Source organism: Rana temporaria, chromosome 2, assembly GCF_905171775.1.
Source record: "Rana temporaria chromosome 2, aRanTem1.1, whole genome shotgun sequence".
Classification (NCBI taxonomy): domain Eukaryota; kingdom Metazoa; phylum Chordata; class Amphibia; order Anura; family Ranidae; genus Rana; species Rana temporaria.
The window spans coordinates 479681799-479695557 of record NC_053490.1 but is presented as its reverse complement, the minus strand read 5'-3'; positions in this window follow the sequence as shown (position 1 = coordinate 479695557).

The window sequence follows — 13759 nt, the reverse complement described above, 5'->3', positions numbered from 1 at the left end:
TGCCATTCTAAGACACATTGCACAATAATGATCTACCATTGTCACTATCAGCCAGACCAGAGTCATGACGTGTATTTAATGCTGGAGCTGGCCAGCTTTGACAAGAAGTGGCTTAAAGGCGCTGGAGGAGATGTTAAACAGGATCAAAACAAGTACCATGTATATTCAAGTATAAGCCAACATTTTCAGCCCTTTTTTTAGGGCTGAAAATGGCCCCCTCGGCTTATACTCTAGTCAGTGTACATAAAGGACTGCAGGCGTCCATTTTTTATTAATGTCGCGGCTTCCTCCTGGTCCTGTTCCGTTCCCTGATAGGTTTTTGACACTGTGTTTTGCTACCGCCTATCACGGAGGTCCTCTCATCCTCGCACTTTCCCAGCAGACACTGGCCCAGATTCAGGTAGATCCGTGCAATATTTGCGTGGGCAAAGGGCAACGATTTTGCCCTGCGCCCACGCAAATATTTTGAAATGCCCGCGATTCATGGAGCAGTAGCTCCGTAAATTGCGCGGGCGATATGCTAAATAGCCGGGCGTAAGGCTGCCTAATGTAAATGATCCCGCCGGGGGCGGGAATCATTTAAATTGGGCGCGCTCCCGCGCCGAGTGAACAGCGCATGCTCCGTCGGGAAACTTTCCCGACGTGCATTGCGGCAAATGACGTCGCAAGGACGTCATTTGCTTCTAAGTGAACGTGAATGGCGTCCAGCGCCATTCACGAATCACTTACGTAAACGACGTGAAATTTAAATTTCACGAGCGGGAAGCGCAGCTATACTTTAGCATTGGTTGCCCCTGCTATTAGCAGGAGCAACCTTGTGCTAAAGTCGCCGTACGGAAACTCCGTACCTTGCGTGCGCAGGGCCCGCGCAACTTTTGTGAATCGGTGGTAGTATGCAATTTGCATACTATACGCCGATCACAATGGTCGCGCCCCCTAGCGGGCCAACGCAAGAATGCAGCCTGAGATATGAAGGCATAAGGAGGCTTATGTCTGTCATATCCTAGGCTGCAGTCGGTGTAACGAGGTTCCTGAATCAGGAGCACTTGTTACACCGGAGCAAGTAAGCACTTGCGCCGCGCAACCTATGGTTGCACGGGCGCAAGTGCTTCTTGAATCTGGGCCACTGTGTTCAGTGTTCCACCTAGCACGGACGTTCTCTTGTCCGATGATAAAAGAAGGTCTGTGATTGGTGGAACACTGAACACAGTGTCTGCTCGGTAACTGAGTCCAAGGATGAGAAGACCTCTGTGATAGGCGGTAGCGGAACACAGTGTCAAACGCCTTTCACGGAACAGAACGGGACCATGAGGAAACCGTGACTTTTGAAAAATGGATGCCTGCAGCCTGTCAAGAATACAGGTACATTGAGGCTGCAATGGGCACAGCGAGAATGAGCACAGTAAGGCTACAATGGGCACAGTGACAATGGGCACTGTAAGGCTACAATGGGCACAGTGAGAATGGGCACAGTGAGAATGGGCACAGTAAGGCTGCAATGGACACAGTGAGAATGGGCACAGTAAGGCTACAATGGGCACAGTGAGAATGGGCACAGTAAGGCTGCAATGGGCACAGTAAGGCTGCAATGGGCACAGTGATAATGGGCACAGTAAGGCTGCAATGGGCACAGTAAGGCTACAATGGGCACAGTAAGGCTGCAATGAGTACAGTGAAGTTGCAATGGGCACAGTGAGAATGGGCACAGTAAGGCTGCAATGGGCACATGAGAATGGGCACAGTGAGGTTGCAAATGGACACAGTGATGTTGCAAATGGGCATTGTTGACCCTCTTTTCCGCTTACAGTAGCTGCTGCATTCTCACCTTAGGCTTATACTCGAGTCAATACGTTTTCCCAGTTTTTTGTGGTAAAATTAGGGCCTCGGGTTATACTCGGGTTGGCTTATACTCGAGTATATACGGTATATTATGAAAAAAATGCATGGCAGCTATTTATGATACGTGGTGTTAGCAAGTAATGGTATCCAGTTATAATTCTGTTCTACATTAAAAAAAATCTTTGTAGAAAGCCTTCCACTTACCCAACCATGAGCAGGACCAGTAGATTAACGATCTTATTTTGCAAGATGACAGCCGACATCAGATATACACTTTCAAATTCTACTGGTCATTTTTTTAGGACAGGCTCGATTATGAATAGCCACACTAGAGCAACACAATTTGTGTTTATAAAGGACAAGATTTTAAATAAGGCTCAGCAAAATACTAACAATCCCTGGGTGGTATCCTTTAACCCATCCAAGTTTGTTGTTTCTGCAGCACCTGTTTTCCCTGATCTTGGGGTTAGTATTTCACAAATAAATATATAGATAAAGAATTGTAAGCCTTTTTGAACATTTAGCAGGGCACAAGGTGCTGATATACTGTTACTGCTCATTCCAGAAGATCACCTAGCGATCACCACTAGATAACTCTACATCAGTGGTGCCCAACCTTTTGAAGAGCAAGGGCCACTTAAGCCACTTGGTAACCGGTCGTGAACCACAATGAGCGGAGCGGGTGGATGGGAGCCCACTTGGCTCTATAGAGCCTGCTCTACCCTCGTAACACCAAACTCGCAGGTAATAGAAGTCTATGGCTCAGTGCAGATAACCCCCAGGTGCACTTCTCTGCACCTGTGGATCAGTTTGAAAGCAGCCCAGTAACCACTGCAGAACAGATATGCCCATATATACACTGTGATTTTAGTAATAAACTTACCTTTAGTAACAGTATTCTATTCCATCCCAGAGCAGGAGGTCGTGGGCCACATCAGAGGGTTCCGCGGGCCACATCAGAGGGTTCTGCAGGCCACACGTGGCCCCTGGGCCACTGGTTAGGCACCCCTGCTCTACATCATCTACATCTCCTGTTATCCCAGGACTATAAGCAGTTTTGAGCACTCAATGTATAAACATACATGGATTATTATTGGCAGTCATTGTAGTTTCTGTCTGAGTGAACAGATGGTGAGTGATGCCTGTTTATACATGTCTCGCCTTGTTTAGTGTTGTTGTGTTTTACTTTTAAGATCTTGGCTGAATAAATTAAATGACTTCCAATAAGACTGCTCGCCTTTTTATTCTAGTTTGTTCAAATACAATAAAGGAGTATTCTTTAGATTATTTTATGAGTTTAGTGATGTTCTGATATGCCTGCAATCTCTGATTCTTAAGTGTCTAGTGGTTAACTGGCCTATTTAAATATATTATGAGCTTTGTATGTCCTCATGTTATGTTTTGGGATATACTGCTCAATATCTTATAATCAAGAGACTTTTTTTTTTGGGGGGTATTTGGTTTGTGGTTTGGGATCAAGTTTTGGATACAATTGATTACAGTTAGAATCACTGTCAAGTTTGTATTGATGTCTGGGCTTCTGTTCAAAGACTTACCCTCACTTCCTACCCTGTTGACCAAACAGGAAAGTGAAACTACCCAATGAACACTGAGACAGCAAAACATAAGTTTCTTACTTTCTTACTTTTCCCCAATATACTAAAAGTACTGTTTTTCTACCGCCTGCACCTTCATATAAGAGATTCAACCATACTTGATCTTTGGGTGACAACACAAAAAGTGAGGGAAAATCTTACCAATAAAAATCTGCGGGTCTACCATAGCCACTTTGTCAGGAGTTCCTCACTAATCACTTGGTAAATCAAGACCAAGACCAGTTAAGGACCAGCCGCCACAGTTACACTGCGGCAGTTTTGCTCCCCTGGGTGAATGGGACAACAGAGCTGATGTGCGTGCCCGTCGGCTGCAATGTCCCTCCGGGCAACCGCGATCGCTCCTGAGAGAGACAAATGGAGATCTGTCAATGTAAATAGACAGATCTCCGTTCTGTCAGGAGAGAGGAGGCAAATCTGCTGTTCATACTGATTATGAACAGCAATCGGTCTCCTCCTCCAGGCAGTCCCATCCCCCCACAGTTAGAAACACTCCCTAGAACACACATTAACCCCTTGATCGCCCCCTAATGTTAACTCTTTCCCGGCCAATTACATTTATACAGTAATCAGTGGCTATTTTTAGCTCTGATCGCTGTATAAATGTCAATGGTCCCAAAAAAGTGTCAAAAGTGTCCAAACTGTCCACCACAATGTTGCAGTCCCGCTAATAATCACAGAGCGCCACCATTACTAGTATAAAAAAATAATAATATACAATGCCATAAATCCATCCCCTATTTTGTAGATGCTAAACTTTTGTGCAAACCAATCAATATACTCTTATTGCAATTTTTTTTACCATAAATATGTAGAATACATATCGGCCTGAACTGAGGAAGACATTTTTTATTTTGGATATTTATTATAGCAAAAAGTAAAAACATTTTATTCTTTTTTCAAAATTATCAGTCTTTTTTTTTGTTTCTAGCACAAAAAACGCAGAGGTAATCAAATACCACCAAAAGAAAGCTCTATTTGTGGCAAAAACAGGATGTCAATTTTGTTTGGGTACAGCGTCGCACGTCACACAATTGTCAGTTAAATCGATGCAGTGCCGTATCGCAAAAAATGGCCAGGTCATTACGGGGGCAAATCCTTCTTGTCCTTAAATGCTTAAAGAAACACTATTGCGTTTTTTAATATAAATTATTTATTTCCTCTATATGATTCTTTTGAGGACCTTGCAGTTTTTTAATGGTATTGCATTTAGGTTCAGAATATTATACTATTACAACATACTATACTTATTATTATTACATATTATACTAACATTGACTTGCACATTCCCAGTTGGAGAAATTTCCTCCAATAGGTGACTTAGATACCATGGTCCTGGTAGCATTCTTTTCTGCTGGGAATTCTCTATTTTGTAAATGTGATCCGAGTAGCTATACAGCTGCTTGATCACTTTTACAGATTTTTAGTCTTGGCAATTCTAAAAAAAAGTATGTACAAAAAAAACTATACATTTCCTATCATATTCATTATACAACTAACCGTTTTATTAGTTTACACTATAAAGTATATATTTTTAGTTCACTGTTGTTGAATCTTTTAGCACGTTATGTTCTGAGCCATTCTGAAAATATCTTGATAAGATGCTTGCACTTCCTTGCTGCATCCTAATGTCCGTGTCTCTTAAATACATTTTACACAGCAACCAATTACATTTTCCATTCAATGTTTCTAATGTTTTATAACTTTTTTTATAGGTCATCGTGTTGGCTGTAGTGGGCAACAATAACAGCTTATGACTGAATTCTTTGATCATGTATGTTCCTGGTCTGTGCTGGATAGGGTTAAAATCCTATTACTGGATTCAGGGAAAATTGGGGCAGGAGCATATCATTATCACACATGAATCGGCTGAGGCTAACAGGTAGGCTTTCCTGCTACAGAGAGACGTCAAACTTAAAGCCACAACTTGAGAGCTCATGACTATGCATATGCAGTTCAGTCCCGCAAGTCGGGGGCATTAATTCTCAACTTCCTTGTTATATTTCTAGTGCAAAAAGAATGATATTTCAGAAGAGCGTGGCAACCAAACAGGGAATGATATGTTAACTTGCTCTTCAGAATGTGAGGATCTACTTTATAAACAGGGAATACATAAATAAAACATGTAAGAAGAGCAGAGTCGATTCATGCATCACTGCCTGGATTGCAGACAATAAGAAGAAAATTCACTCAAACTGTGACTGTGAGCTGTGTCATTTTGAAAACACAATAGCTACTTTAGTTTAAAGTGGACCTGTCAGTCGGTTGGAAAACCATAGAAACCTCTTTTAACTTAAAAAAAAGAATTTGTCTGGTTGACTGTGTGTGTTAGAGATTGGGAGTCTGGGGTCATTACCATTTTAGTCAGATGAAGCCTGTGCCTAGCAGAGTATCTCCTACAAAAATGTGGAAGATATATACAGCTGTATTCAGTATGGCAAAAACAAAATGCTGAAACCCATACCGACAATGGGAATATATTGTATCTTTAATATCCTTATTAGTTTTTTGGCTTCTGAAGAAAGATGTATGATTGGTGGTATAGGCTAGGGCATCTTGCACTTCACTTTTGTTCTTTTCTATTGCGTGAGCTTGACATTATTATTATACAGGATTTATATTGCACCAACAGTTTACATAGCACTACGACATGGGGGCAGTACAATTACAATACAGTTCAATACAGAAGGAATAGAAGAGACCTGCTCATGGAGCTTACAATCTAAAGGGAGGGAGAGGTAGTACAAAAGGTAATAGCAGCGAGGAATGATCTGATGGAGGCTTCCCTTAACCTCCTGGGCGGTGTTCCAGAGTCTGACTCGGGGTGAGATTTTTGGGCTAGGATCGGTAACCCCGAGTCAGACTCGGGCTTGCCTCGCTGGATGTACAGGGAGTTTTACTTACCTTGTCCCTGGATCCAGCGATGCCACCGCGCTGTGTGAGCGAGCAGGTCCTCGCTCGATTCACACAGTGCCTCCGTGTGACGCCGATCTCCGTTCCCTGCGACGTTACGGTGCACAGGGGCGGAGAACGGCGCCAAATTCAAAAAAGTAAACAAACACTATACATACAGTATACTGTAATCTTATAGATTACAGTACTGTATGTAAAAAAAACACACCCCCCTTGTCCCTAGTGGTCTGTCCTGTGTCCTGCATGTACTTTTATATAATAAAAACGTTTCTTTCTCCCTGCAAACTGTAGATTGTCCATAGCAACCAAAAGTGTCCCTTTATGTCAAAAATAGTTTTAGATCAGCTAAAAAACAGCGATAATAAATTATAATCACTTGCAGAATTGTGCGATAGCAATTTGTGGGGAAATTCGTCATAAAAAAAAAAAAATAATGACAGCAACAATTCTGCAACTGAGCAAATTTCAGTGATTTTGATTTGATTACATTATTGAATCATTTTTATTATAATTATATTATTATTTGTTATAATTATTTATAATTATTTATTATATTATAATTTATAATTTTGTTTTTAAAAAAATGTCATACCCGGGATGCCTATTAGAAGCTTGTTTGGTCAGATTTAAGTGAGTTATTTCTAAAAATGACAGACCTACAATATAAAACGCCAAATTTCCTTGCAAATAATGGTACCGCTTTCAGCATGTTTTTTCTGAAAGAATCATACCGCCAGGGAGGTTAAGAAGTGAGCTTTCAGGGATTGATAGGGTAGGGCTCGCATTACCTTGTTTTACAAAAATAAAGATTTTGTTTCATTCTAAATGCATGTTTTTATTTTTAGCATGTATGACAAGTGCCAAAAAGACAATACTTCATATTTTTCAGCAGATTCAGTTCAATTTTTTTAAATATTTTTTTAAGGCAATTTACTGGTACTAATGACTCCTCTGTTGTTTTATGTAGAATACCTTCAATTACCAATGCCCTGGGTTTAAACACTGTGGTCTGTTTATTGTACAAAGTCTGACATAAATTGTATTGGGGCTTTGGAAAGAGATGGGTGGCACACAGCTTGACAGTAGTTCGCAGCATTGGGTCCCACAGATTGGCTAATGGGCGTTAAATACCAAAATCCTTTATTTAAATAAAAAATACCCAGTTGGTAAAAAATATAAATTTTACTGAAATAATCACCATCTCTGTGATGCAGTGTTATGCTTCAGTGTCAGTCTTGTTCCAGATTGAATGACAGCCAGTATCATCAAACCAATTACTGTGAGCCTAGGGCATACTGGACACATCGAGCCAGCAGGAAGAGGAGTGTGGAGTTGGGGTTTAAGGATCACGATACAAAGGAGTGATGCACTAGATTGCGGCTGTCTTTTAATTTCTTGTAGCTCTAATAAATCCTCTTAAAGCTTTTACCTTCTTGTTTTGCTATTCCTTTAAAATATTTTCCAAGAAGCCTTTTAATCTGCACACTATAGATAAACCCTGGTATTACTGCTTGGCCTTCTTCGATCTCCATGGAATTTAGTTTGTGCTGCTAGTTGGGCTCTGCAGAGATCCACAGTAATCTAATAATTCAATGAGGCCCATCAATAATTATTGTTTTAGCATTCATTATCTCATGCTTTAGTGTATGTATGAAATCCAATAAATGTGTGATGGATGTTCTTTTGGCAGGCAAGGTTAACATGGTTTAAACTGCAGTTTAAATTTTGCACAGAAGCCCAGTAAATCAAACATGCCAATTATCCATATTACACAGTGTGCTTGTCAGCTCTCTCTTCACATATACAATTACATTAAACTTTTAGCATTTTATTACACATCAACCTGGCTAATAAACACTGACATTAACAAACTACCACTATGCATCCTATACTATTAATGTAGTGCTAATATTGGCCTTTTGGTGTGGCTTATATAGCTAGTAGTCATTTTCGTTTCTTAAGTCTTTAAAGGATGACATCAGGGTCAGTATCTACTGTCTGTCGTCTTTCTGGCTATTCTAAAGACAACATGTATAGCAGGGGTATTGAATTAAAATTTGTGGAGGTCCGAACAGTAACATTTTCTTCCCGCAGAGGTCCGAATCGCATATTTGTGTGATATCTCAGATCCTTTCTATCATAGTCCCCTCGTTTTATATCCCAATCTCACATCAGTGTCCTCAGTCCCCCACACATTATTTTCTCTTTTACATTAGTATCCATTGTCCTCTTCACATAACCCCCCCCCCCCCACACACACACGCAGCACTGCCCCCTCATCCACCAACACTTGTCTCTCTTTACATCACATCGCCCACAGCACTGGACTGCTTCAAATCCCCTACCCCCACAGAATTTCCCCCTTTTACATCACGCCCCCCCCCCACAGCACTGCCCCCCATTCAGATCTCCCTCCACAGCATTGCTCCCCTTTACATCTCCCCCCCCCCCAGAGCCCTGCCCCCTTTTTTCACCCCCCCCCCCCACAACACACAGCACTGCCCCCTTACAAATCTACCTACCTACTTACCAGCACTGCTTCTTTTACATCCTGCCTTTTGAAATAAAGAAAAAAGACTTTGTGTGCGATTGCTAGTATAATGGTAGAAAATAGAGCTGGTAGCACAATACTTAGGTACAAAATATATCAATATAGAGAGATAAATGTGCAGAGCTTCTGTAACATTAAATGTGAGATAATATACATGCAATGTGACTTGACTTGTGTATAATAACTGCATAAGCAACCTTCACTTGCAGCAAATTAAAATAAGTGCAAAAAAGAAAAGGAAGCAACAAATTCAGGGAATAATTAAACCATGTAGTTAGGATGTAAGAGTCCCTAAAATGAATTAATAGGGGAAAGTTCATAGGGGAAAGAGGTTCTTATAGCTATTCAACTCAGAAGGGTCAGCAGGAAGGGTTCAAGACACACCCTTGTGCAGCAGTTGGAGGCTTACCAGAAATATATGACCACTAAATAGTGGTCAAACCTACATTAGATCAGTATAAGATTCACAAGGTTTCATGGCCAGATCTCATATAGCAGCCGACATAAAAACAAACAAAGCAGTCCCCATATTGAAGTTCACTTTGGACGATCTTCAGTTTATTAAAACAGTGTAGCACCCGTCCCCCAAAGCACTGATCCCCTTTCACATCCCCCCCCTCGTACCACAATAATGTGCTCTGCCCTTTCATATCTGCCACCACCTTAAAATCACCACCCCCCCCCCTTCATGTCACCCCTGCCTTTCCATCCACAGCTATATCCTTTTTCCTACCTTACATAGAGTGCAAAGCATCCGGGAGGCAAAGCAGCACTGGATATAGGTCAGGGGCTGCCGAGGTTAACTTTTTCTATTAACAAGCTGGTGATTGGTAGCTAGTGTCCTGGCATTCAATCTCCTACTAATAAATAGTAAAAAGTTAACTCATGCAGCTCTTACCCCACCCTCCATTCAGTGCGGCTTTGCCTCCCGGCTCTCTCAATGCTTTCCTCTGCCATGACAGCGGTGGACAGGGGGAAGGAAGGCTCCTAAATGATGCAACTGCGGGTCCAGATGGAAAAGCGGGTCAGTCTGCCATTTAGTGATGTATCGTATCTAAAGTAGTTTAAACTGTCCTAGAGAACTTCTGTGCCATTTTAGAGTCCAGTTTTTATGGAGCAATTCCATATATATATATATATATATATATATATATATATATATATATATATATATATATATATATATATATATATATATATATATATATATATATATATATATATGAAATACTATATATTATTTATTATAGGGCCTTCTATCAGTGTTTCCAACCATCAGTTTTTTAAATGCCAGTGAAAGGAAAAGGTTGCCAATAAAAATATGGCTGTGACACTTGGCTCAAAACTGTGCATGTGCAGTTCCGATCTGAAGCCCGCTATGACTATTTGAGTGCCTGCTACAGTGTGTTTGTGTAAAGTCATCATGCAAGGGAGCTGAGTGGAGTGACCGAAGCCTCGTGTGCGGGTCTTCAGGGCGGGAGTAAGGCAAGCCAAGAGCGGGACTGTGATGCCTCGTACACACGATCAAAGTTTCCGATGGAAAAAATGAGACAGAATTTTTTCATCGGATATTCTGACCGTGTGTATGCCCCATCGGAGTTCCAATGGAGTTAGAAAGATAACATGTTCTCTTTTTTTTTCAATGGAAAATATTTCAATCGGAAATTCCGTTTGTCTGTGTGGAACTCGATGGAGAAAAAAAACACGCATGCTCGTAAAAAATGTGCATGCTCGGAAGCATTGAACTCCATTTTTCTAGGCTCATCGTAGTGTTGTACGTCACTGCATTTTTGACGGTGAGAATTTGGTGTGTCCGTGTGTATGCAAGACAGCTTGAATGGAATGCCGTCGGAAAAACCCGTTGGAGTTTGTTCCAACGGAAACTCAGATCGTGTGTACAGGGCACTAGTGTTATTTGGACTGGAGTGGACCATAGGGACCACCTGGATTGGAGAGAGATTGTGAGGGGATGTATCGTGTCGGTGAGGAGTCCTCGGCATCTGTGCTGTTGCACACTGCTGTCAGTGTCAGGCCCCGTACACACGTCCGAGGAACTCGACGGGCAAAACACATCGTTTTGCTCGTCGAGTTCCTTGTGAAGCCGCCGAGGATCTCGGCGAGCCGAAATTTCCCATTGAACAACGAGGAAATAGAGAACATGTTCTCTATTTCCTCGCCGAGATCCTCGTCGGCTTCCTCGGCCAAAAGTGTACAGACGACCGAGTTTCTCGGCATAATCCAGCTCCGATCGAGTTTCTGGATGAATTCTGCAGAGAAACTCGGTCGTGTGTACGGGGCCTCACTGTGAGAGTCAGATTTGTGTATGTTTGCCTGCCCATTCTAATTTTTTGCCCTCCTGAGTCTTGTCCCTGAGCTACTTATTTACTATATTGCAAATAAAATAGGAAATATGTTTTTGCCTTAATATCTACCTTAAAATACATTGCTAATTGTACTTGTTTGTAGCCTAAATACTGAAATGTTGTAACTTTTGGAAATGTCAGTAAAAACTTGACTGTGTCAGTAAATTTAAATCTGGTAGGTTGACAACACTGTCTTCTATGCCTGTATTAAAGCGGTTGTATACCGCTGGAAGTTTTTATTTATTTTTTCTTCCTGCAAGGTAAAGTCATAATGTGCTAGTATGCTAAATAAAAAAATAAAAAAAAGTGTGGCATTTGTAAGTGTTGGTCTATTTTTACTCTTGCTGGAACTAAAGTAGATATAGGCTCAATTGCTAATATTTCATATAAAATTCAATGTTTTTGTAATAGCAATATTTTTTTAATCTGCAACTTTCGATAAGGAAATATTTAATGACATGAAGATTATTCTTTGGGCGTTTCCACTTTTGGTGGAACAACTCTTTTCCCAGCTAGTCTCCTTGTCATGTGTACCTATGCTCCATGCACATGGAGATTGTAAGTAGCTGCGCCAACACACTTTTTTTCCCTTTCTGCCCTGTACATAGAACCCATACTGCCTTACTAAGTAAGAAGTTATCATTCCTATATGCTAATTCTTAAGTCAAGTAATCAGTAGCAACCCACTAGAATGTGTTTTACTGCTCTGACTTCTGAGTTAAAGCCCAACCCCAGGACCCTGCAGAAAGTCCTCTTCAGTACTAGATGACTCCCCTATTATCAATTGAATGATGTCCATCAATGAAGTTGGGCTTAAATGCTTGGTAAAATCAGCAAGATTGGTTGATTTGAATTACATCACTTAATCAACATCTAAGAAAAAGTATTCTGTATTGAGTAAGGCCAATAGGCTAGTATCCATGTTTCTAAATTGGAAGGATGACAACATATAGCCTTTAGGCTTCCTTACTTTCAGAACCCGGCTACCTCACTGTATTACTGTTTTGTCATTTCTGCAATGCTGTATGTTGTTGTTTTTTTTTTTTTTTAGTTATGATTTTGATGAACACGTATTTTTCCTTTGAAACCTATAGAGAAGTTGTGTTACATTGTCAGAAATGACTTTCTAAGACCAAGCACTAACTCAGGAAGTAAGCACTTGTAATGCCTTGGGCGGCATGAAACATTCTCTTTCATTATAACTGTACTCACGTTGGAAACACATTCTGAATGGGAACAGAAAATATAGAGACTAATATTTTTAAAAAACAACCTGAAAAGGATCTTCAACTTAGGTCAAGCTGCCCCTCTATCTAACAGTGGCCAGTCCCTTGGCATCACTGTCCACTTAACCAGAACGTCCGATCAATATTAAATAGAATAACATCTAGACAGCATCTCTAGGGTATATCATTTCTACACAAAGTAGAATTATTTATAGGGACAGACAAAACAAAGACAAATAAAAAAAATAAAAAAAAACGAAATACAGTATACGTGAAAATACATATATCAGTAGTTCAATTAAATTATAAAAACAGTGAATATATAGACCTGTCTTGCTTCCATCCTCTTTGGTATTGAGTACATTATATCAGCCTAGAATAAGCTGGTATGTCTTAGATGGTGTAATTTCAAATATTGATAGAAAGTTAAGAAAGTGATAACTCCGGTTATTTCAGTATGCATTTGAAAAAGAAGGTATTATCAGCCTCGAGCAGCAGACTCTATATTACTTCTGTATTCATTTCTTGTGTAATTGAGAAGAGGATGCTGGGAGCGTAGACGCACAGGCACTTCGTAGCATCATGGCTTACTGATGAGCAGATCATTATCCCTTTTCTTCTTATTTATTGAACTTATAAGCAAAAGCTGAATTGGAATGTGAAATTATCTCCAAGTCATTAGTCAGATCAATGCTTCTTAGATTGGGATTGATATAAATACATGATTCATTCAGGTCAGAATTACTTAATCCATAGCCGTTAAAAAATCAGTTTTCTCCTCTAAATTGGAAATGGAATTTCACCTTAGACAGCGAATCTAAAGTGATACAAACAAAAAGTAAATATTTTACGGATCTTTACTGCAGTTCGGATTTAGAAACATTCATTACTGGGCTCTGCCAGCCTAGTTTCTCTCTAAGAGGTGTTTGCACATTTGGTGCCCATACCCTAGGAAGTTTTAAAGGACCACTCCACTGAAAAAAAGTATTATTACTAGGGATGGATCGATTCAGTTTTTTTTTATCCGTGAGTACTGATACTTTCGTCAAGTACTTGCCAAAACCGAGTACCGATACTTTGCTGTGTGATTTGTGTCACTACAAAAAAAATTGCTGCAAATTGCACTGCAAAGATTTGCATTAAATTTCCCCCTCCTGTGTGTGTATGTGTACTGGCATACAAGAACACACAAAAGATTTTAGTAAATTAGTTAATAAACCCTGACCATGACCTAAAGCATCCTACAGCATTATG